This window comes from Ursus arctos, unplaced genomic scaffold, assembly GCF_023065955.2.
Source record: "Ursus arctos isolate Adak ecotype North America unplaced genomic scaffold, UrsArc2.0 scaffold_5, whole genome shotgun sequence".
Lineage (NCBI taxonomy): Eukaryota > Metazoa > Chordata > Mammalia > Carnivora > Ursidae > Ursus > Ursus arctos.
The window spans coordinates 40,373,273-40,399,007 of NW_026623067.1; the positions used below are offsets into that span (position 1 = coordinate 40,373,273).

The 25,735-nt window shown below is 41.8% G+C and overlaps 1 long non-coding RNA gene across 2 annotated transcripts; it reads left to right on the forward strand.

Moving 5' to 3' along the window:
• The first annotated feature begins 3,898 nt into the window (after window positions 1–3,898).
• LOC113254954 (uncharacterized) lies at window positions 3,899–25,735 on the forward strand. 2 transcript variants are annotated; one of them, XR_007190500.2, is made up of 4 exons: window positions 3,899–4,043; window positions 21,193–21,279; window positions 23,650–23,748; window positions 25,287–25,735. It is a non-coding gene; the product is annotated as an uncharacterized LOC113254954 (long non-coding RNA). The 2 variants fall into 2 exon arrangements; XR_003316022.4 differs by lacking the exon at window positions 23,650–23,748.

Genomic DNA, 25,735 nt, shown 5'->3' on the forward strand with positions numbered 1-25,735 from the left:
CTTTATTTTCCCCACCTATAAAATGGGGATAATAATGGCACTGACCTCACAGGGGCTTTGGGAGAATTAATGAATAGCTCATGAAGCCCCCAGCACCGTGCTTGGCACATGGCAGTCAGGTGCTTGGAATCTATTGAATCAATGACTACATCAGCCCTGTGGGGCAACCTGCCATACCCAATGGGCCCAGGTGGGAAATGTGCAGTTCCCATGGAGACTGGGGAGAGAAGGCTGAATGACTGAGTGGCACAATGACTCCTTAGTAATATTCTGGAGTAACGTACATTCCCTCAGTGTCCTGGGTAGAGGTCAAATCACTTTGATAAAAAGGGTATGATGTCTTTCAGAGGCATTATCTGTAGAGCCATTAAAAACAATTAGACAAACTATATTTTTGTATTTCCACAGAACACCAAGCAACCAATGTGGCTAATTTAACGAAAGATTTTTTTGTGCCGACATTATTGTAGCTTAGTGTTCAACATATTGCTTAGGAAGGAAGGCTCTGGAGTCCAATTGCCTGGGTAACCCACTCCAGTTCCTCCACTAGCATTTAGGCAAGTTATACAACCCCACTGAGCCTCAGTTACCTTATCTGTAAAATGGAATCATTAATCATATCTTGATTGTCAGGTTGTTGAGAGGATTCAGTAGGACGGTGTCCTTAGCTCAGTGCCTGGCACATCCCACAGGATCACAGAACTTGAGTTCCTTCCAGTTGTTAGTGTTGGAAAGGCTCTGGTTTCTGGTTATGAGAGATCTAAATCCCAAAGTATTAGTTTCATTAAACTCTTGACAATCTTCCAAGGAGAATGAGAAACAAACAGCATATAAAACACCCATTTAGTGCTATTTTATTGTAAGCTACAGTTAATTGGATTGCCAAATTTTCCATTCATTCCCAAGAAGTCATAATTAAGAAAACAAATACTGTGTGTGTATGTGTGTGTGTGTTTGTGTGTGTGTGTGTGTGTGTGTGTGTGTGTATTATTTGGGGGTGGTTAAATTCAGCCAATTTATTTTTGTCTGAGTTTACAGAACACGAAACAAGTCAATCTCTGGAGGATTTCAATTGTTCCAGATTAAGGTAAAAAGTCAGTTTCCATTTATACTATTTCTGATCCTCAGAGAAATTTCTTGGGCCTTAGGCCTTCCACAGTCATTTTTCTTTCTATTCCAGAAAGACGCTAAGAGCTCTGCCTGCTGTCCTCCTCTCTCCTTCCTTCCTTCTCTTCCCCCTTTTTCTTCCTTCTCTCACTTCCCATTAAGTGACAGCATTAACTCTCAATGTCAAATGGGGACAACCGAAATGACATCGACTTCACAGGGCTGTCTGGAGAATTCAGTGAGACATGTGGGTTCCTCAGGGCAGCATGTAAAAACCTCTCTACATGTGACTTAGGATTCTTACTACTCTTTGGAAAAAAGCAAGTTACCTATCTCATGCCTTTCCTCTTGATTCTTCTGATTTTGGTTTTCAGACTCCATATCTTGGGAACAACTTGCCTGTATTTCTTTCCCTAGGTCTTTTCATCTAGGGGGGACTGGCAGCTTTCAGTAATGGCAGCGAATTGCTAATAAGTGATTTGTGTATGAACTCCAGGCATCAGGCCAGCATCTCGGATGGGAATTGGTGCCCAGCTGGGATGTGCTCATGGCATTGGTTAGTGCCTGCAGGAGGCCTGGCTGCCACTGTCATGTTAGAACCATCCCAAGGGTGCTGCGGCAATGGCCTTCACCGAGCCCACAGACAGGAAAGGCAGGCTCAAAAAGATGTGTTTCCATAGGGACAGGTCAATACCCACAGGGTCAACTGCGAGTGCCTGCAGCTGTGTGCACCACATTAACTAGCAGCACGTGGTTCTCTGAGGTTCGATGTTCTATGTTAATGCGCACAGAGGGGCCAAATTCAATTCCTCATCGGCCAGTTGTGTGGCCTACTGGAGGGGTTCCTTGCAGTCTGCCCCTCTGACCCTAAGGACCAGGGTAATAGGAAGAGTAGGAAAGATGCTGGTGTTCCCTTTTCTGACGCCAGCCCTGAGCCTCACCAGGGAGAACAGTGGCCCTTAAATTACAGAGAGCCTATGAATTGTCTTCTTAGATACAGATTTCTAAGTCCCCCTGCCCCAACTCGGACTCAGTATATCTGAGGGGAGACCAAGAAACTACATCTTGGAGAAGCCCCTCAGGTTTAGCACTTCTGTGACCTTTTCCTTGCTTCTGGTCTGGTTGGCCTCTGTTCAGCAGTGTGGAGGCTGTCGGAAGGCAGGACCTTGTCTATACTGCTGACTGCTGTATCCTGGCGGCCTGCCTTCCAGGAAAGGGGTGAACTCAGTCCAGCACCTCTCAAGCTTCAATATGCACACCAGTCACATGAGCTTGTTACGATGTCTGCTCGGTCTGGAGCCGGGTCCAACAGTCTGCAGATCTAACCATCTCCAGGCCAGCACTGGAGCTTGCCTCTTTAAGCAGGCAGGGTGGAGTCTCTGAGTGCAACTGGGATCAGAGCACCTGAATTTGAATCCTGGTTCCACCCTTTGCTAGTGGGGAGACCTAGGGTGTTCTCTTCTCCTACAAAACAGGGCCAATGAGAGGACCTTTTTCAGAGGGTCCTTTTGGGGCACCTAGGAGGTCATACATGGGAAGCATTTGGCCCAGTTTATGGTGAGTGCTCAATTAAGATGAACTCTTCTTATAATTGTGATGAGTAATACCAAGAAGTTAAATCTCAGATCACAGTTCAAGAAACTGGCATTGTTTCTTATGCCAGAAAACTGGCAATTCATTTGGCCTTATGGTCAACGGACAGAGTCCAGCATGACACTGTATGTATTCACATCCCGGCTCCACCACTTATTAGTTGTATGACCTTGGGAAAGCTTCTTAACCTCTCTGGGCCACAGTTTGCTCATCTGTGAAATGGACATAATAGTGGACATTATAAAAATAATTTATTTTTATTTAAAATTTTTTTTAAAGTTTTATTTATTTATTTGAGAGAGAGAGGGAGAGAGAGCATGTGCACAGAAGTAGGGGACAGACAATGGGAGACGAAGAGAGAGAATCTCAAACAGACTCTGCACAGAGCCCCATGCAGGGCTCAATCTCACAACCCTGCAATCATGACCTGAGCTGAAACCAAGAGTCATTCGCTTAACTGACTGGACCACCGAGAAGCCCCCAAACGCTGTATCTTTACACAATAACGCCACATTCTCTCCTTCCCCCAATGCCTGGCAACCACCATTCTACTTTCTGTCTCTATGACTGTGTCTATGGCAGGTACCTCCTAGAAATGGAATCATAGAGCATTTGTCTTCTGGTGACTGACAGATATCACTCAGCATAATGTCCTCAAGTTTCATCTATGTTGTAGCCTGTGTCAGAATGTCTTTCCTTTTTAAGGCTGAGTACTATTTATTGTATGTGTACACCACATCTTGTGTTTCCATTCATATGTGGATGGACATTTGCGTGGCTTCTCCCTTTGGGTCACTGTGTGTAATGCTTCTGTGGATGTGGGTGTGCAAAAATCTCTTCAAGATGGTATTACTTCTGTGGTCATAGAGTTGTAGCTGTTCTTACACCTTTTAGCCCTAGCCACAAATATTTCTCCTTATACTGTCACACCCCATAGTAAGGAGAAAGCCAAGAGACACATAAACAACAGAAACTTCTTTCATTTATTTATCCATGCTCTTATCTAGTCACGAATTCCCAGTACTTTTTCAATCATCGGCCAGGTGCAAGGCATTAGGCTAGGTGCTGTTGGACTTCGACAAGGACCAATATTCCATTTGGCTGTCGTGTGTAGAAAAGTTACAGTGGCTTTTATTTTTTCTCAAAAGGTTACCTCAGAGCTTCCCCTGGTATTTGGATAGAATCCAGCCTCAGGCACACTCAGAAAGTTTGCCCAAGTCCCAGACTGACCAGTCCTCTCAGATGAGGCCATTTTTCCACCCAAAGGATTCTAAAAGAGTCGCAATCAAGACTGCAAGAACTGAGAATCCACAGAGGTCAAACCTGTTAAAAATTGTGTATATGTAAGTAAAAACTTATGTCATACTTTCTGTCACTGAGAAACGTATTTGGAGAATTTGGGGGGGGGACAGGTTATTTTGATTTAACTTGAGGCAAACCACACACCTAAACAAAAGCACTCTCCAATCTCCTGTGTCTTAAAACTTGTGCGGCGAGCTGGCCAGCAGTGGCAGGACCTTGTGCCGGGGGAGGAGCAGCAGGAAGCGTGTGGAATGCTCAAGCCGGCGGCCCCAGGGAGAAAACCCAGCTCACTTACAGGATGTGAGGCCTTGGACTCAGGTCTTAATATCTGAGTCCTAACCTCTCTCATTTGCAATTTCCCCATTAGTACAATGAGGTGAACCACAGTCCCCAGCTCATAGGATTGCTGTGCAGATTTAATGAGCTAATACTCATAATGGGTCCGCTTGTCAGAGGGCCTGGCACAGAGTAAGTGCAAATTAATGTTGGATATCCATCACAAAAATGAATGTGCTCCATGCTCCCTGCCTGCAGCTGCACAGACCATTTTTTAATCCCTCAAATATGCCACGCTCTCGCTCTTCCGCTGGACCTCTGCCCGTGCTCACCCCTCCTTTCCTGCTCTCCCACCCTGGCCCCTACTGCCTTTCTAACCCTATTCATTCTTCACGCCACATTCTAGATATTTTCTCTAAGCAGACTCTTCACCCCAAGGCTAATTACTTGTTTCTTTGTTGAGCTCTATCCCTGCCAGGGCACCCATCACCCTGTACTGTCACGCAGGCCGGTCACTCTCTCACTAGGCTGTGGGCTCCATGAGCTCCGGGCCTGGTCACCTGGTCTCCGGAGGATCTCAAGTGAAAGACATTAATGAAACGTAGACTTGTATGCGGCGTGAGCTTCCACTGCCAGGACCTCCAAAGTGGACGCTGGACCTCAGGCACCATGGAGACCCCCTAGCACAGCATACCTCGTGACCCTCCCTCATAGCGTGTCCAGGAAAGGGTTTTAGTCAGTTTGCAAGTAAAATGTCACCTCCCTGCGCGCCATGTTTTTGGCTACCAAAAGGCAGGCACGTGTATGATCAGACTGATTTGGCTTCTCAGGACTCCGATTCAGCTTTTGGGTGGAGTGGTGAAGATTTTCACAGTATGTTCTTGTCTGGGAGAACCGACCAGAGGCTCTGTCCACAGCACACTAGACTGATTTGCCTTTTCTCTTCCTCAAACCACTGTCTCAATCCTCATTAGCAATTCTTTATCCCGGTTCTTACAATGGCATATTTGTCTCTGTTTCATCTCTAATGAATTGTAATTAGTGACTGGGCCTGCTGGGTAGTTTATTTCTCAGAAAGGCTATGTTCTCAGTGATAAGACACTTCTGTGCTATTTCTACTCTGTCCATCAACCTTCCTGCCAAATGAATTCCTCTTGGATTAATGTAAGAATCATAGCTATAAAAATAAACATTTATTAAGTGTTTCTCTGTGCCAGGCACTTTATGAGCACTTTACGTGGGTTATCTCATTTCATTTTTCCAGCAACCCCGTGAAATAGAAACTGTGAGCATCCCCTTTGTGGCTGAGGAAATTGAGGCACGGAGAGTTTAAATAATGTGTTCAAGGTGCACAGAAAGAAAGTGACCAAACAGGAAGTGAAACTCAGGTCTGCATAACTTCAAAGGCTGTGCTCTTAGCCGCGAAGCTCCATCACTGCCCTATAATTTTCAGTTATTATGATGTCCTGATTTGAAAGCACCAGGTACACTCAAAAATATACACTTTGTACCCAAAGTGACTTAGCTACTGTGATCTTACCAAACCCATGCTTTTCATATTACACCCTCGCTTACATTTTGTCTTTTGTTTGAAAGGTAAATGGGACAGACATATTTCATTTTCCCCTCTTCTTCCTTTTGGAATCAGGCACTGTTTTGTTTGTTTTGGATGAGTGCAGAAGGTTATGAGATTGTCAATGGATGGTTAGCTGGACTGGTACCCGGCCAAGCAAGATTAATCTGATGATTGTGTTTTTATGGGAGCCACTTTGCTCCTCTTTGATTCCAGGGCTGACTGGCAGGCCTAACACACACTAGCCAGTTAGCAGAAAGTATTCTTGGATACAAGAGGGATGGAAGGGGCAATGTAGATAGTCCTGCATGCAAACCCACTTCTATTACTGAAGAAAATACGCTCTTACACTCTCAAGTTCTCTATACTGTGTCTGTTACTCCAGTGTGTGTGTGTGTGTACATGTGTGTGTGTGTGTGTGTGTGTGTGTACTGTGTTTTAAGATTAAGAGTAGGGAGAGATGTGAGGGAGATAGGAAATCAGTAACTCCTACTTTTGCTTTAAAGTCAATTCTTTTGATTTACCAAATTCAGAAAATCAAGTTCAATAAATATAGCAACTTGTTCATTCTTACTCAAATCGCTTTTATGTAAAAGCTATGATAGAGGAAGAACTTAATACTTTTCAGGAACAAACAATAAGGAGTAATTGTTTACATCTCAGATTCATTCGTTCTTCAAATACTTATTGAGTATCTACTATACGTCAGGTAACATGCTCAGCACTGGGGTGGTGGAAGTGAATAAGTCAAAAAACCCGTGCCTTTGCTAAATTTAGGATCTGTATGCAAATACTTAGAGGTGATGAATGAAATCGATTGGACATCAGAACATAAGAAAGCCAGAACTATTTCACAGGTGTTACTGACACATGGTTGGATGAGACTCTTAGCTGGAATGCAAAAGTAGAAGCAGTACTCCCTTGTTTTTGGTCTATATAATCTGTCATTAGGAAGGTATTTTCCACGTTTTCCATTTGGTTTGGTATCAATAGCAACCATAGTTACTGTTCTATTGCCTTCCCCCCCCCATATAACTTGATAAATTGTTTATTTATTTTGATTTTACTAGTCAAAATATGGAAAAAACCACAAGAGGCTACCATTGTTTTTCCTATGAGCAACAGACCACTGAGTGGTCTCGTGGAAAGGATGAGAACTTGGCAGAAGTGACCCTGCCATTAAGCAAGGAGATTCTAGGCACCCATATGTGTGTCCCAGGGTTTGGGAAGATAGCTTTCAAATGACTTGGGTAGGCTTGTCATAGGCAGAAATTCTAAAATAGATCTAGCTCAAGAGACATGTAGATATTAAAGACTGTAATTCTGACTGCCCACTGTGAATAATTCTAATGAAGAGAAAAGGGAACATCTAAAGCAGGCACAGTGAATAGATTTAATCTCAAGTGCCAACTAGATTGATGGGTAGCAGGAGTTGGGACACTATTTGAGAAGGATTCTGAGCCTTATCTAGAATACCACTGATAGCAGACTAAACACTAAATACACTGATGTTAGACCCAAATCCCCTTGTATAATGTAACTCCACTGGAGCGTTTGACTGAATTAGGATTCAGAATAATCTTAAAATACTAAAGCATAAATCAAAGTCAACAAGATGAAGGCTCATGAAGATAACTATATATTCCTGCACTTAAACTTAGAAGTCAGGGATGGGTTACATTTTGGGATAGGGCAAACTTGGCTTAATGGCAGTCCATGAAAGAAAGCTTGACCCTAGGCTCCACATGATTGACAGCATGGTATGGCTACCGAACATCCTAGAGCCATGGTGGGCTGCTAGAGTTGAACAGGGTAACCCACCATTAGCCAGTCCCCTGGGACTGAATGTCAGCGTCTCTTTTTTCCAGTCTGATGCTTTCCTTGTAGAGTTGAGGGTGTGTATACAGTCTGGGTTTTTGGACTTGGACATTTTCTCCCTCTGAGAATAGGAAGGAACATGCTTATATAGAAACAAGAGAGGGAAGGGGCCTAGAAAGACCAGGAACTCTCTGCCTTTGAAATAGGCCAGATTTGGAATCAGTTAAAAAAGAAAAGTACATCAAATGATTTTTGTAAATATATGGGTTTTTGAAAAGCTTGAAATGCATTTTGCCCCAAGTGCTCTACCCTTAAACACACCCACATGCACTTGAGGAAGAATTTCATCCATATGGTATATACATTGGCAGTTAACTCATCAAGATCACGGTTGTGTCAGAACTATTTGATTTTCAACTTGCCATTTAAGTTGTTCCAAAAAACTCCTGAAAGCTTATTCTCTTGAGCTAGGATATGGAGTTTGGTAAAAGGAATAAGGAGAGTGTGCATATTTCAGTTTCAGTTTAACACAGAGGGAACTCTCAAGAATCTTAAGCTTGCTGGAATCTGTTCTTTTAAAACCAGGCTGGCCTTTGCCACCCTCTTATAAAGATGATGATGATGATGATGATGATGATGATGATGATGATGATTGTGGTTATTTGGCTGATTGGGTTTGGGTTATTTTCTGATTGTTCCTGGAACAAACTTTCCATAATTATTGTGTAAAAATAGAGCAGGCAAAGAACTGGAAGGGAAAGTTAGAACATAATCGGGGATACTTGGGCTAAAAGCTTTGGAACATTTAAAGAACATTAACTTTGAAGGCAGAAAATTTAGTTTGTGACTAGATTTGCTAGTAAAAGACATCTAACTAGCTCCCACTCAGCCTTCATGCAGAGAGGCAAGTGCCAGGGTTGGGAAACCAACCGTTGGTTTGGTAGCTCCTACCCAGGGGCCATCTGTTTGACATCCGACTCACAAGACGACACGGAGACCTGGCCTAACCTAACAGTGAATGCAGGTCGGAGCAGAACTTCCCAATGGCTATGTAATGAATATTGCTATTTTTTGACTAATTTTCATATCTTCCTGATTTAATTGCCTTCCCATCAAGGGCATGAAGAAAGGTTAGAGGAGTATTCTGAGGCATCCTGCATAGTTAAGTAAGATTAACTTATGGGAAGACTTGAATCTACTATTTGGGTCTTATTAAGACATACTCTAATGATCAGTCAAGTCCTGTTATCAGATCAGTGTCCCAGCTGTCTTTTGACTCGAGAGGTGAGGACTGAGAGGGGTAAGTGATTTTATTTTGTAGTCTTTGAATTCGCTTCTTTCAACCTATATTTAAGGAGAGGGCCACGAAGAATCTTAGCCAAATTGAGATTCAAGATAAAAATTACAGAATACATGCCAAATGAGAAGGAAAGGTGTAGGCAGTTGCAAATAATATCAGTTTGGGTATTTTAAGTGGGTACATAACGAAGGGCCACGGAGTAATATTTAAGCGTCGGATGGCAGGGAAGAGGAGAGGATTTCACATCTTTCATTTTAATTCTCCATCCTCTGGAAAGCCTTATTTGTTATGTATTATATTATTATTCCAGAGGAATAGTTAGCTTCAAACAGGGCATATCTCATCTCCTATGCTTTTTTTAGCCAAGAAACTTTGAACATTTTTTAGTGACAAGAAGTCATCACTGTACGCTGTAAGTTATAATAGGCACAAGCAAGTTGCAAGTTCATGGCTGTTAAGGTGTTCATTTTCCCAAGGATGTCATAAAAAATACATATCACCCTAGCAACTCTTTATAATATTCTAGTTCTGTGCTCCTTTCTGAGATTCCAATACTTTCTTTAAAGGCCAATGGAACTGTTAAATTGGCTCCAACATTTTATAAAATAGCAAGGGTGGTTTAGATTTTGAAAACAAAAGTATAAATGTGCTGTCCAAGGGAGGAAACAAGACATTTTTAGATGCCCTAAAACTCACTATCTCAGGAAGAAACTTTCCAGGTAACTGGCTAAACCAGACTGACTTCATGAACAACTGCTAAGAGCAATTAGATTCAAGCTTTTAAAAAAGCCTGAATTCTATTTATAGACTATGGGCTCTTCCATGCTTCCATCCGTTTGGTCACTGAATCTCACCCCTTTAGGGTAAACAGTGGTAAATAAGTAGGGGAAAAGGGAAGGTTTTTGGTTTAACATTCTATCCAACCATAAAGAATCAGATTTCAGAGAGCTGGATTTTCCCACATCATCTAATGAATTTTCTGACCAACATGCTGGTATTCTTTGAATAAACAAAGAGGATTACACTGTTTTTAAGAAACTACAAACCATATCACAACGGTAGAATTCAGTTGTGCATGTGGCTGATAACCATCGCTTTCTTTGGCAAGCTCTTTTTCTTCCTTTTTCTATTTTAATTTTCAAAGAGTTCACCTTACTTCCCTTTATTTTATTTTTCCCCTCTCTGTCTTTTATCAGCCCAATTAAAAAAAATGTCATATATGTATCTCCTGGTTATTACATATTTTTATTTCTCTTTGCCTTAAACCACTCTTTGAAGTACACATAAAGCCACAGGAAAGGAAACTACAACACATGCTCTAAGAATAGAGGAAGTTCTCAGTAAAAGTTTGTTAAATCAAATAGCAAACGTAAGGTCTAATGAAAGAATCTGACCAGGAACACTTGATTAATTCATTTATGAGTCTGGCAAATATTGGTGATCACGTAGTATGTGCCAGGCACTGTTGTAGGTGCTGAGACTTTGAGGTAGGCAAGAGGGTTAGGGCCTTTGTGCACGTGGAGCTCACTTTCTAGTGGGGGGAGGCAGACACTAAGCAAACCAGCAGAACAAATAAGGAAACCAGCAGGGAGTACTGCACAGAGGACTAAAATTAAATAAGGTGATGCGATAAGCAGATCACAGCTTTAGGTTGGGAGGTTAGGGAAGACCTCTCTGAGGTCATTGAAGCTGATGTCTTAGTCCAGTTACTATGGCTGCGTGATGAATCACCAGTGAACTCGGTGGCTTAAAACAACAATTTACTATGTTCCTGGGATTCTCTGGGTCAGGAATTCTGAGAGGGCATAGTGGAGACAGCTTGTCTCTGCCTCACAATGTCTGGAGCTTAGCTGGAAGATCCAGAAGGTGGGGCGTGGAAGAATTTTGGGGTTTGTTCAAGCACATGTCTGGCGGTTGATGCTCGCTGTCAGACGAGTACTTAAATGGGACTGCTCCGGGCACACCTACATGGGGTCTCTCCAGGTATCCTGGTCTCACGGTGTGATAGCAGGGTTCCCAGGGCAGGTGTCCCAAGTGAGAGTGAGTCAAGTGGAAGCAGTATTATTTTTTTAGGACCTAGCCTTGAAAGTCACATTGTGTCACTTCCACTGTATTCTGTTGGTTAAGATAACTATAAAGATCTGCCTAGTTTCAACAGGGAGCAACATAGACCCCACCTCCTGATGGAGGAGTACCAACCTCAGATTGTAGGATACATATTGATGTGGCCAACTTTGGAAAATCCAGTCTGCCATAGGTCTGAATGACAAGAGACGTTAGGAATGTGAAAATCAAGGGGAAGAACATTCCAGGCAAAGACCCTAGGTAAAAGCAAACCTGGCGCATATTTGAATCACAGAAAGCAAGCCAGGGTGCAGGATACAAAGAACAGGGAGGAGGATGGTACAAGATAAATGTGGGAAGGTGGGTGGTGGGGGCAAGATCATAAAACACTAAGAACTCTCCTCACTCCAGGCAGAGGGTAGAAGAAGACTGGGTTGGTTTTGGAGACTCATTCATACCTTCTTTGGGAAATCTGTTACTCCTTCTTTAGGTCATTGTGTCAATTTGGCCCTCCATCTCTCCATGCTTCTTAACAGTGCTCTAATGTGAAATCCCCCCCCCCATGTCTAAATTTCCCATTTCTAGATACTGGACACTGTGGGCTGGGGAATGAAAAAGAACCTTTCATTCCTCCAGGCTTTCAAGATGGTTTTAATCTAGTTGTAGGGATTAATATACATACACATACACACACACCCCACACGCATATTAGCTAACAAACAACTCAGTAAAAGTTAAGTGTCAAATAAATGCTAAGAATCACATGTGCTCCAAAAGTCAGAAAAAGAAGAGATCATCAAACATTGAACTAGAGTGAATATATTCTAGCAGTTATTAAAGCATTGTAGATTTATCTACATAAATGAAATACTATTATCGTAAGAAATGTCGCAAAGTAAAAGGATAAATGATAAACTAGGAAAAAATACATGCTGTGTATGTGACAAAAGCTACCTTAGAGGCTGTACCATTCACTGTGCAAAGAGAAAAATAAGGAAATAAGCAAAGATTATGAAGAGGACGCTTGCAGAAAAAAAACCGAGTAACTAATAATCATGAAAAGATGCTCAATCACATCATAATACAAGGACCACAAAACAAGCAATATGAGTTACTAAAATGACAAACGTGATATAAAAATAAATCATTTTTAAATGAAATTAATAACACTACAAAGTTTGATAAAACTCAGTGCTGGTGAGGATGTGGGAGATTAGTGGCATTCTTCTACACCATTGGCATACGCTTTTTCAGCAGAAATTTGGCAATGTTTTCAGAATTTAAAATGGTTTATTTTCTCTGCTTTAGCAATTCCACTGTTTGAAAACAATCTTATGGATATAGTTACTCCTATACGCAATGAGATATGTTTGAGGATGTTGAATTCTGTATTATTTATAATAGCAAAAAATTAAAATTATTCAGATGCCCATCATTTAGGGACTGTATTTATAAACTATAGCACATTTAGAGGGAGCAGGGACCTTTGAAATACCATATAGCTATTTAGAAGAATTTAGAAGATAAAAAAATGCTAATTTAGAAAGATGCCCAAAATGTATTAAGTAAAAAAGTAAGGTAAAGATAGTATGAAAAAGATGATATTATTTGTTTGAAGAACTTTTATGCACAATCATCTATACATATATGTCTGTCTATCTGTCTATCTATCTATCTATCTATCTATCATCTATGTATCTATGTATCTATCTATCTATCTAATATACATTACTCAATTTCTGGAAGGATATACAGCTTATGAAACCTTAATAGTTTTTGAGGTATGGAATTCTAGGCTCAAGGAAGTGGAAAGAGTTTAGTTTTCATTGTACGCTTTCTGTGATGTTAGTTTTTTTCTTTAAAATCTTGTGCATGTATTAATTTCAAAATTAAAGAGTAATACTAAAAACATCATGAGCATGTCTACGAAGCCCTGAGGTAGTGAAGTTAATGGTGGGAATTTCAGGAGCTGATACATTGTCATATTTTAGGCCCTTTGGTGCCCCTCAAATTATACTGTTTTCCATCCTTGTTGGCTGGGTGTGAGTCATAAAGCATTGTTCCTGTCTCTTTGACTGCTATTACCAAATCTTAAAAGTTTCCACCCTCCAGGAAATTATACTCCAGGGTGCAATTGCAAAAGTCCCCTGTTCTAATTTCAGTGGTGGACTTTTACCTCTCAATTCTACTCTCCTATTTTAGTTTGGTATCAGAGACGTGGGGGTGTTGGAAGCATTAAGGGCTGGTATGGGGTGGACTGAAAGGACCATATTATTCAAGAAGTCAGTAATCTTTTTGGGTCTACTTGGGTCTTCAGCACTTGTAACTGTCTATCTTTCGCCTTCCGATTCTTTAGAATTCCACCACGTAACACACCGTCTCAAGACCCCTGCACTTAGATGTTGAAGGAAACATGCATCTAAAGTAGTGTGCTTACAATTTTTACGTCTACACTTAAGTCTGGGGTTTCAAATGTTCTTGAGCTTGGAAAGACTAATTGGATGCAAATTGATCACTATCTTGCTTATAAATATCCTATTGTTCTTTAGTGCAAATCTATCACCTTTTGGGAAAATTCATCGTTGTGAGGTATATATATATTCTATTTTACAGTATATGAACTGGCAACTGGCTGTCATTTACCTATGTCTTTCTTACTAAATAAAAGCGTTCTTCAGTTTTCCTATTAAAAAGAATTCAATGGGGGCACCTGGGTGGTTCAGTCGTTAAGCGTCTGCCTTCAGCTCAGGGTGTAATCCTGGAGTCCTGGGATCAAGCCCCACATCGGGCTCCTCCCCTGGAAGCCTGCTTCTTCCTCTCCCACTCCCCCTGCTTGTGTTCCCTCTCTCACTGGCTGTCTCTCTCTGTCATATAAATAAAATCTTTAAGAAAAAAAGAGAACTCAACGATAAAACATTCAACAGTAAACATTCCATGATGATATGTCTGTCTTCCTCACCCACGTGTGTGCACACTCACATTCTAGAGCGGTTCAGATCAGAATACTAGCTAGCCTCTACGACATCAGCCAAAGCAACTTTTTCACGACACATCTCCAAAGGCAAGAGAAACAAAAGATAAAATGAACTTATGGGACTTCATCAAGATAAAAAGCTTCTGCACAGCCAAGGAAACAGTCAAAAAAAACTAAGAGGCAGCCCACGGAATGGGAGAAGATATTTGCAAATGACACTACAGATAAAGGACTGGTATCCAACATCTACAAAGAACTTCTCAAACTCAATACACGAGAAACAAATAAACAAATCAAAAATGGGCAGAAGATACGAACACTTTTCCAATGAAGACATACAAATGGCTAACAGACACATGAAAAAATGTTCAAAATCATTAGCCATCAGGGAAATTCAAATCAAAACCACACTGAGATACCACCTTACGCCAGTTAGAATGGCAAAAATAGACAAGGCAAGAAACAACAATTGCTGGAGAGGATGTGGAGAAAGGGGATCCCTCCTACATTGTTGGTGGGAATGCAAGTTGGTACAGCCACTTTGGAAAACAGTGTGGAAGTCCCTTAAAAAGTTAAAAATGGAGCTACCCTATGACCCAGCCATTGCACTACTGGGTGTTTACCCCAAAGATACAGACGTAGTGAAGAGAAGGGCCATATGCACCCCAATGTTCATAGCAGCAATGTCCACAATAGCTAAATCGTGGAAGGAGCCGAGATGCCCTTCAACAGATGACTGGATTAAGAAGTTGTGGTCCATATATACAATGGAATATTACTCAGCTATCGGAAAGAACGAATTCTCAACATTTGCTGCAACATGGACGGCACTCGAGGAGATAATGCTAAGTGAAATAAGTCAAGCAAAGAAAGACAACTATCATATGATTTCTTTCATCTATGGAACATAAGAACTAGGATGATCGGTAGGAGAAGAAAGGGATAAAGAAAGGGGGAGTAATCAGAAGAGGGAATGAAGCATGAGAGACTATGGACTATGAGAAACAAACTGAGGGCCTCAGAGGGGAGGGGGGTGGGGAAATGGGATAGGCTGGTGATGGGTAGTAAGGAGGGCACGTATTGCATGGTGCACTGGGTGTTATGCGCCACTAATGAATCATCGAACTTTACACCGGAAACCGGGGATGTACTGTATGGTGATTAACATAATATAATAAAAAATCATTAAAAAACAAACAAAAAAACAAAAAAACCAGAATACTAGCTTAAGTGGAATACCAAGGACAGTGTAGAAGGGAAAAAGAAAGCTCAGGAAGGCAGAAGGCAGCCTTTGGATTGAGAAAAAGTCACCATAGCTTTAATCTTGACGGTGGATGGGATTTGGGGGCTATTGGCTTGTACACAAATGTCAGAGGCTTTTCAAAAGCAGCTAATGCACCCACCTCCTTCATCTCCTTTTTGACTTTCTTGAGTCATTGCGGAGATACCCTCCCTACACTCTCTTGCAGATGAATGTTCTTTGCTCATGGCCTGGCAGCACATTTGAAAATGAAAATGAGCCCTGGGAAGCAGCAGTAACATCACCAGGTATCTACCCTAGAGATCCCTTGCTTGTGCTCAAGGGACCATTAATGAGGATGTTTAGCACTGTATGGCTTGGAATAGCCCCACAGTGGAAATGACCTCTATAGGTCCAACAGAATGGAAATAAGTAAATTATGGTGGAAGCAGAAGATGAGATGCCATACAGCATTTAAAAGGAATGACTAGATATACAATAATATGGTAGATCTCCCACACACATTTTGCAATGAAAAAAACAAGTTGCAAACAGTATACCATTAATGTAAAAAAATCGCATATTATATATTTTATATAAATTATGAATATGTGTGTGTGCACACACGTGCGGAGGTGTGGTATATATACAAGTAGGGGACAAAACACTCTCATTACATCTGAGAAGAAGGGGAAGGGACTGGAATTGAGGATAGTGGTTGAAGGAGACCTTAGCTTTATTTGCAATGTCCTAATTTTCTAAAAGGAGAATCGAGTCACGTGTATTACTTGTAGAACTAAAAATAAGTTTCAAAATGAAAGACTTCTTTGCATTCTGTCTCTAAAGAAGGCCTGGATAATATAAAATAACATTCCCCAAACTGGGTTCTGTGGAACACTAGTGCTCTGTCAGGTGTCCATGGATATTTGTTGAGTTCTAATGTTATTAATCATACAGATGTCGGAGACAGAACGAGAATTAGCAGCGAACTTAGAAGGAGCAGACCACTCTGAGCCTTCCTTCCCATCTTTAATCCTTGCCAGGATGGCTGTGAATGGTCCCAGCAGCTTCTTCTCTTTTAGTTGTGTTAGACTATTTCTGTTACACAAATATCTTTAGACTTCAGGACTTTGTTTTAGGATCCTGTAAGTCAGAGTGAGGAGGTAAAGAATGTATGCTGCCCTCTCTATGTAAATTCAGGATTCTGAAAGCTAGTAAGGGTCCAAAGGAGTGTGGCCTTGGCCCATGTGCAATATTAACAGATGAGCTGAGACCTAAGAGGCCAGCAGTTGCAGTCTCTCTTTACAAGCTCTTCTTCCTTCTCCCCAACTTCGTCATGATGCAGGAAGCCATGGTATATGTTAGCAATAGCTTGCAACTGGTGGAAGAGACTTGGGGCGGTTTTCATTTTGGAGCTTTGTGAAAACTGTTGGGTCGGGATGTCCTACGACTCTCAAGAAGGGGGTGAGGCACCATGAAGTCAATGCAATTCCTACTATTCCACTGGTCTAGGATGCTGTCTTCTTCATTTTCATTACCCCAGAATCCAGGGGCCACGGCCACTCGGGAGAATGTGGTTTTATAGCCATATGAACTCTCATCCTCAAAGACGTGGGTACTCAAGTAACACTGGGAAGAAACGGGTAAAAGGAAGTTTATCTGTGTCTCTACAGCAGGCTCCGTCAGAGCCTTTATTAATGCTAATCCCCACCATGACTCTCCACGAGGGGTGGAGCAAATACAGTGAGCTTCCACTGTATTTGCCCTTTTTCTCCCCTCGCCTTGCCTACCCCTGCCGCAGACAGCACCTCCAGAGCACAGGTTGGTAAAAGGCAGAATTAAGAACTACCCCACCTCGGTGAAGGCATGGTTCACAAAGTGCCAAGTGAAAGTGATGCTTCACGAGAGGTGATAGGTGGCTCTCACTCTGATTCCAGCAGGAAAAGAGTGGAGCCTGTGCGTAACTTTGCCCATAGGAACTCAATTCCACTTGCATAAAGCCTGCTGTCAAGTCAAGCAGAAACGCTGAGCCGCCGGTATGTGCTCTGCCGCCAATCGGCCGGCGCGCAGCAGGCACACATCGCTGTGATGATGACCTTTGAGAGTAAGGTGAGCAGTTGGGGAACCAAGCGGGCAGCTCTGCTCCGGTCAGGGGAGGTGATGCAGGGGTGGGGGATGGGGATCTCCACTTCAGGTTCTGGGAATTGGTGGGCCTTGGGCAGAGTTCAGTTCTGCTCTGTTTCGATTTCTTGGAGGACACAGTGTCATCTTAGCCATGACTGACTTTTGTCTGAACTGTGTGGAAGCCCATGATGACAAATGACTGAAAGGACTCGAGGCAATTATCCCGTTAATTTAGGTCGAGCACCTGCCTATATTATCTTGGAGTTCACAGAAACGGCCTTCTGCTAGCGAGAGAGCTCATCTGTTAACATGATGGCCGTATAGAAAAAAAAGTGGCGGAGAGCCGAGGGCGATGGGTCCTGAAGTCTGCAGGTGCCCGCTGACAATGAACAGCACAGATAAATGGTGACAGGTAATGATTAACTCCAAGTGTCTAGCTACGTCTGAGCCTTGCAGAACGGAACACGTAAATCTGAGAACGGCTGTCAGCATGGGGGAAACTTGTGGAGTATTTGCGGGGTCTGTTTTCTTGTGCCAGTGCCCCGTGTCAGACAAAGTGCAGCGACGTGATTGCAAGCACACGCTCGGTGGTCAGGGGCCCGGGGCCAACTCTCAGGCCCACTGCATGCTCGCTGCAGGCACTTGGGCTGGATGTTTTTGTGCCTTACAACATAACACACATGGCTTGTCGTCAGGATGGGAAGAGTCAGCACGAGAAGTCCAAGTGCCGAGCATACAGAGTGCATGCTGCACACCGAGCAGTCAACAAATGAAAGACGCGGCTGCCACCCTCGTGCCATCGTCCCACTGACAACTACCTGCTTGGTCGGAGGGTAACACATAATTTGGCTTCTGATCTGAGAGGACTGTTAAATAGGTTTGATACTCAAATCTATTCGATCCTCATCAACTATGGGAAAGTGGCTTTTTCCTTATTACCTTTTTTTTTTTTAAAGATTTTATTTATTTATTCGACATAGATAGAGACAGCCAGTGAGAGAGGGAACACAAGCAGGGGGAGTGGGAGAGGAAGAAGCAGGCTCATAGCGGAGGAGCCTGATGTGGGGCTCGACCCCACAACGCCGGGATCACGCCCTGAGCCGAAGGCAAACGCTTAACCGCTGTGCCACCCAGGCGCCCCTCCTTATTACCTTTTAGAAATAGTTTCTTGTTTTTTGTAAAGATTGGGTTTCTGTGGTTTAGTTGTGTGTGTGCTGGGGAGGACCCAGTATTTTAGTCACATGGGCTTGAAGTCCAGCTCTGCTGACCAGCTAAGTGACCGCAGGCCATGTGCTCTCTACCTCTCTGAGTCTCGGTGGCCTTGTCTGCAAAATGGTGATAATCATTCCTGGGTTTCAGGGAGGATTAAGTGTCAGATAACATCTGAACAGTGCCAGGCACATACAGGCTCAATAGCTGTTAGTTCCCATGTCCGGGGGGTGGGTGGCGGGGAGCTGGATGAGCTCACAGGTATTACAAGGCAGCACTTTAAACTCCCTCCCAACACCAAACTCCTGGCTCACAGGTGGCTGCATCTAGTATTTCAGCAAACATCAAGAGCTCAGCTGAATCACAGCCAAGCTGATCTGGGCCCTGAGGGACACTTAACTCAGCAGCAAAACCCTTAATGACATCACAGAGCCCAGAGAATCTTCTGAGAACGTGTAAGTCCCTCTGCCAATACAAGGTGTCATTATTGGTGGTTAATTCCTAAAACATGCTAAATTTCTGGCTGCTGGAGTTATTCTTGAGGCCGTGCATTCAACCGTCTAGGGTAGCTCCACAAACTAATGGCCTGCGTGACTTTTGTTCCCACCTCACCGTCAAAATGGCTTCCTGGCATGCTTCTGCTGGTCTTGCCTGAGTTCCCACTGTGGGAATCATGGCCACAGCAGGACTTGAGGATGACAGAGTCTCAGGTGCTCTGGCTTCAGCATCTCGGTGGCTAGCCAGTCCTCTTTGGGTTTCCGAGCGGTTTCTACTCCAGCTTGGCCAGACTGACAAGGGAAGGACTGGGGAAGAGAGTAGACAGTGGAGGCGACCCACGGAGGAAATCCCTGTCTGAGGAGGGATCAGGGGCAAGGGGCGGTTTCTGCACAAAGGGGAAGGGCAGAACTGGGTGCTTTGAAGTGCTGATGGGGACAAGGAGTGCTTGTCCTTGCTGTTGCTGCAGCATTTGTAGCAGTAAAACTCTGGAACCAACCAGAATGCCCATCACTAAGGGGAATGGCTCACTAAGTAGGGGTGCATCCATGCTATCATAAAAATTATCCAACTTTTGGAGAGCTAGAGCTCTATCTGACCTGGAGGGATTCAGGGCTGTGAAGACAACAAGATCCAGAGAAATGTATGTAAAAATAAACTCGGTATGTGGGCGCCTGGGTGGCACAGCGGTTAAGCGTCTGCCTTCGGCTCAGGGCGTGATCCCGGTGTTACGGGATCGAGCCCCACATCAGGCTCCTCCGCTATGAGCCTGCTTCTTCCTCTCCCACTCCCCCTGCTTGTGTTCCCTCTCTCGCTGGCTGTCTCTATCTCTGTCAAATAAATAAATAAAATCTTAAAATAAAATAAAATAAAATAAAATAAACTCGGTATGTACCCAATTATGGCTTATGTTTATTACTGATTGTATGCCAGGAACTCTGCTCAGTGTTTCTCCTATGTGAAGTAATTTGAATCTCACATAACCTGATTGGAGGTACAGTTATTATTCCGATCCTACAGAAGAATGATTCTAATGCCTGAGATGCATGGGGACATCGAACTGCTAAGTGTTGAGCCAGAATTTTCATCTGGATCACAGCCAGGGCTCTTGACCACTTCTCTATACCATTTCTCATATATGTTTATATAAGCCCAGAGAAAGCTGTGGAAAGATTTATACCAGAACCTGGCTGTCAGTGGTTAGCTGGAGGAGATAAGGAGAACATACCCTGCAATAATACGGGAAAACTTTATGATTTTCCATACGTTTATCTATTATTGCTGCAACACAAAAAAATGAATGTGCAGATGGACAAAGTTCAGAAGGGAATGGAAAAAAACGAACACTGTGATTTGAGAGGAAGTGAGACTCTGGGCACTCTGGGCAATATAAAACTTGATTTATGATTTTAGTTTCGTTCTAGCAATAGAGTGATTTTTCAAAGGGAATAATCCATATGGCTGTATTAGTGATATGCAGGCTGGTCATTCCCGTTGTTCTCAAGTGGTCTTGGGATTATCAGCATCAGCAGTAACTGGAAACTTGTTAGAAACGCAAGATCACCCCAGATCTATCAGAAACTTCAGGGAGGGGCCCAGCAACCTGTGTTTTAGCAAGCCTTCTGGGTGATTCTGATGCACCAAAGTTTGGAAACCAGTGGATTAAATAAACAAATGAACAAATTTTCCAAGGGAGAGGAGATGTTAGTGAAAATGGCGCCTGAAGAAGACAGTGCACCTTTGTGCTAGTTTATCCCCTTAGAAGGTATTTGATTTTTTTTGCCCTCTCTGAAGGTGCTCAAATCATTTTGGCTCAGTCCACCCTTTGACCATGCATGGTTCCACCATTATTTTAGGTGAGTCGTGGCACCTAATGCCCTGGGACATTCCACCACACCACCATCTGCGTCAGAGTAAAGACTAATAATGGTCACAGAAATGGTAACTAAGTGGTTACTAGTTCTTAGCTGCTGCTGTTTTAGATCAGGGAACTGACTCTGGAGTTAGAATTTTTAAATTTGGTTGACATTAGTGGTCAAATTATTCAGACACTTGATCAGTTTCTTTTTTTTTTCCATGTGGATATGGCCTTTTGACTGCCTTCTCTCTCCCATTAGGGAAGTAATAGATGCTTCCTGTAAAAATTTCAGAAGATACAATATGAAGAAGAAAATGAAAGACGTCTGTAATTCTATAATCCAGAGGTAACTGCTGTTAAAAGCTCTAAACATTTGAGATATATATTCATAGGCTTTTATCAATGTGTACACATACACATTTTAGAATAAAATGTAATCGCACATTGTCCTATAATAGGATTTCTTTTCACATAACAACACAACACAATCATCTTTCCATGCCAACAAACATGGATCCTTTGTGAAGACTGCAAGAATACTCCATTGCATGGATAAAAAATATTACATTTACATTCCTGCCATATTGATGCAAATTCTAACACTTAACATTACTACAACCTGTGATTATAATTCAAGTACAAGTATTATAAAACACTAGTCTGATTATTCCTGTAGACTAAATTATTAAAACTGGCACTTCTTGGACAAGGGGCTTTTAAGAATATTGATATATATTGCTAAATTCCCCAGAATTGTCCCAATTTATATTCTTACTAGTTATGTACAAAAGTGCCTGTTACTCCAAACCCTTGGTAATATTGGGTGTTATCAGTGTTTTCATCTTTGCCAATCTAATGGGTCAAATGTGTTTTTCATTGTTTTTATCACTATTCTTTGATTACTTGTTAGGTAGGCAACTTCTTATATTTACTTACTGGCCATTTAAAATTGCATCTTCCATTCTTTTGATGATTTTTCTTTCCTTCACATAGTACTTTACTGATGAGGCTGTTTCCCTAAATGCCTTCCCTTAAAATTAAGGAAATTAAAATTAAAGGAATTAACAGCAGTTACTGACTAATGATGCAAGTAGTTGATGTAAGAGTAATAGCTAGCACTGTTCTAAATATGCTTAAAATATTAACTGATTTCAACCTCCAATAACCCTACAAAGTAGACAGTATTATTATACCCATCTTACAGATGACAGAAGTGAGATCTAGGCCATAGTCCATACTAATGTTCCAGAAGTAAATGCACACAGCCTGTTTCCCAGGGCTTTTGCAATTAACCACTGCAGTCTTCTATCATCACCACCACCAGCCACGTCCGCAACGCCATTTCTACTGCCTATAATTACCGTCATTATAGTATTATTCATTAAACACCTACTAGAACATATCTAGAACATAACTAGAACATATCTAGTTCAAATTGCTAAAATAAATGCTTTTTCTTTTTATTCAGCATTCAATCAACAAATGTAGCTTTTGTTGAGGACCTGCTATAATTTTGGTACAATTTTAGCTGCTGGAGATATTATTGCAAACAAAGCCAACAAAGCTTCTTGCCCTGATGAAGCTAACAGCTTAGTGGGGAAACAAACCAAGGTTATATACATAACTATATAAAATACGATGGTTTACTTTGTTATCTCCCTTAGTCCTTATGGCCACCACATGAATTAAGTGCTGTTATTAGCCTCATTTTTTATATTAGGAAACTCAAGCTGGAGAGATTGAGTATCTTGCCCAAGGTCACCCAGCTTTAAGTTGGCAGAGCCAGGGTCTATGCCTTCAGTGTCTTTCTCCCTTAATATTCTTGTCCATCCATCCAATGATGAGGAGGGCATATCTGCCATGTGCCAAGTTCTCAAACCATGTTCTCCTCTTTTTGAAGATGAGGGCAGAGAATTGTGTGAATGAAAAAAAAATTTTTGTGTGTGTGATTCCTAGTCCCTCCCAAATTAATTCACTGCAGGATCCTGTGGTCTCCTTTATTGATGTCAGGAAAAAGTACCGATGTGCCTAGAATTATTTCGGTATGAATGAAAGATGAAGATGGGGTGAAGAATCTATCATTCTGGGATATACATATAAACTGTAGACATTTCCCTAGAGAACTGAAGACATTTAATTGACAGGGGAGGATGGTAAAAATCCCTCCCTACACATACTCTACCTCTTTTTCATTTGTTTTAAAATGAATGTGAACTCGCTCAACCTGTTCGGCTGTGTCTATTCAATTACTGGATTTAATTTGTATTTTCTGACAGCTTTTCAAAAGAAAATAGCTTCATTGAATCCTCAGGACCCACACACAACACATATTAAAGACCAAACAGAAATAAGTCATCACTCACTGCAAAATACCAAGAAAAGCTTTTTCCTCAAAAAGTACATTTTCGAGGCCTAAGTGAAATATACACTGCTTAATAAAACCCATACTCAAGTGGAGAGTAAAGGCAGTAAAAAGGCAAAGCAGAACAAACAACTGATGTTCCAAGAGGTCGATTGCAAATAGGAAAAAAAAAAATGTACCCATGGCTGGCTATGTTAAAATGTCCTTTTATATAAAACAAATTGGTATAAACCCAAGAGGGCCAGATAGTGCCTCTTCATTATTATTACTTAGAAAACGTTGGACGTGTACAGGGAGATTCAGGGCCATGTACAGGTTATGATTTCCCCCTGGAAATCCTTTCTCCTTGTTTAGAGATGAATTCAGTGCCTGAGAAAGCAAGTCTGCCCAAGGATTCATCAAATGCCTCCTTCTGATGGGGCATGGATGTCTGAAAATAACTCCTGAAATGAAGTAAGTTTATGGATTAATTTCAACTCAAAAGAGGAAAAGCCTGAGTTGTTTCTGATTACATAAAAGCAAAATCTTAGCGTAAACCATTCAGACTATAGCAATAAGAACACAGAACATAACAAAACATAGAAATTATCTTTAGGGGCGCCTGGGTAGCGCAGTCGTTAAGCGTCTGCCTTTGGCTCAGGGCGTGATCCCAGCATTCCGGGATCGAGTCCCACATCGGGCTCCTCCGCTGGGAGCCCGCTTCTTCCTCTCCCACTCCCCCTGCTTGTGTTCCCTCTCTCGCTGGCTGTCTCTCTGTCAAATAAATAAATAAAATCTTAAAAAAAAAAAAAAAGAAATTATCTTTAATCCTACTCTTGGTGATAATTTCTAACATTTTGGTATATTTCTATCTATCATAATAGAGAGTTTTATGATCAAATATAGCCTAATAAACTTGAAGACCTAGATAAAATGGATAAATTCCTAGAAAAAAAAGGTGAAATGCCACACTGATAGAGAAAAAATATAGAATTTGACTACATCAAATGTGTATTAAATAATCAGAAGTGATAAAGATCTATTTTTCTCAAAAAGTTTCAGGCCCAGATGGTTTTTTGGAAAGTTCTACCAAATTTTTAAGGAATACTAATCTCTACCTCACATGTTTTTCAGAAAATAGGAAAAGGGCAAAATCTATACATATCATTTTGCAAGGCTAGCATCGCCTTATTCAAAGTTAGGGAGGACAAAATAATTGGCCATTTTTACTTATTAACATGGATTCAGAAATTGTAAAATATTGGCTAACTTAACTGTAGATTTAAAAATAATATGTCAGATTTAGAGTTTATCTCAGACATACAGGATGGCTCAACAGAGAAAATTTATTACATATGCTAGTGTAGTGGGGCACCTGGCTGGCTCAGTCGGTTAAACGTCTGCCTTTGGCTCAGGCTGTGATCCCAGGGTCCTGGGATCAAGTCCCACATCAGGCTCCCTGCTCAGTGGTGAGCCTGCTTCTCCCTCTCCCTCTGCCTGCTGCTCCCCCTGCTTGTGCTCTCTTGCTCTCTCAAATAAATAACATCTTTTAAAAAATGTTAGTGTATTAATAAACTAATGAGGAAAAATGATTAAATCAATCCAGATAAAAATACATTTGATAAGATTTGACACAAATTTACGATCAAAACTCCTAGCACTAGGAGTAGCAGGAAATTTCCTTAACTTGACAAAGATTCTTTATATTAAGTATCACACTTGTTGGAGAAACTTAAGATTCATTCTCTTCAAGATGAAAGTAAGATGAGGATGCTCATTATTACCACTCGCGGCCTTGGCTGAAGCTAAAGAAAAGACAAAGAACTGATAAGACTGAGAGTTGGTGGGGTGGTAGATTATACTCTTGTTCACAATTATTCACTACTCCCTTACCTACAAGAGAGAGTGCACTTCCTGCCCAATGCCTTGTCATCTGCAGGGCCCTCTTCTGGGAGTCCGTCAACATTAAACCTATTGTCATCAGGTTTGACCATGGGATTTGTTTCGTCCAGTGAATAGGAATGGATTTGACCATGTGCCCGTTCTGAGCATAAGCTTAACGACCATTGTGTGGACGAGCTGACACCCTTGAGCTTTTCCTCTGCTACAAGAATGATGTGGTCCTGAATGGAGCTGCACCTTCAGCTTGGATCCGAGAACAAGAAAATGTACAGAGCAGAGCTGCAGCTAACACATATTCAGTGTGTTACATGAATGAGAAATAAATTTTTGTTGTTGTAAATCACTGAGATTTGGGGATTGTTTGTTATTGTAGCATAACTGAGTGAGAACGGACTAACAGAGATGGTAAGAGATGACACTATATTCACTTACACGTGATATAATCTTTTATCTAGAAAAACCAACAGATTCAGGAGACAGACTATTAGAACCAGTGAGAGAACTAAGTAAGATCACAGAATATGAGGTCGATCTTTTTTTTTTTTAGCATTAGCAACAG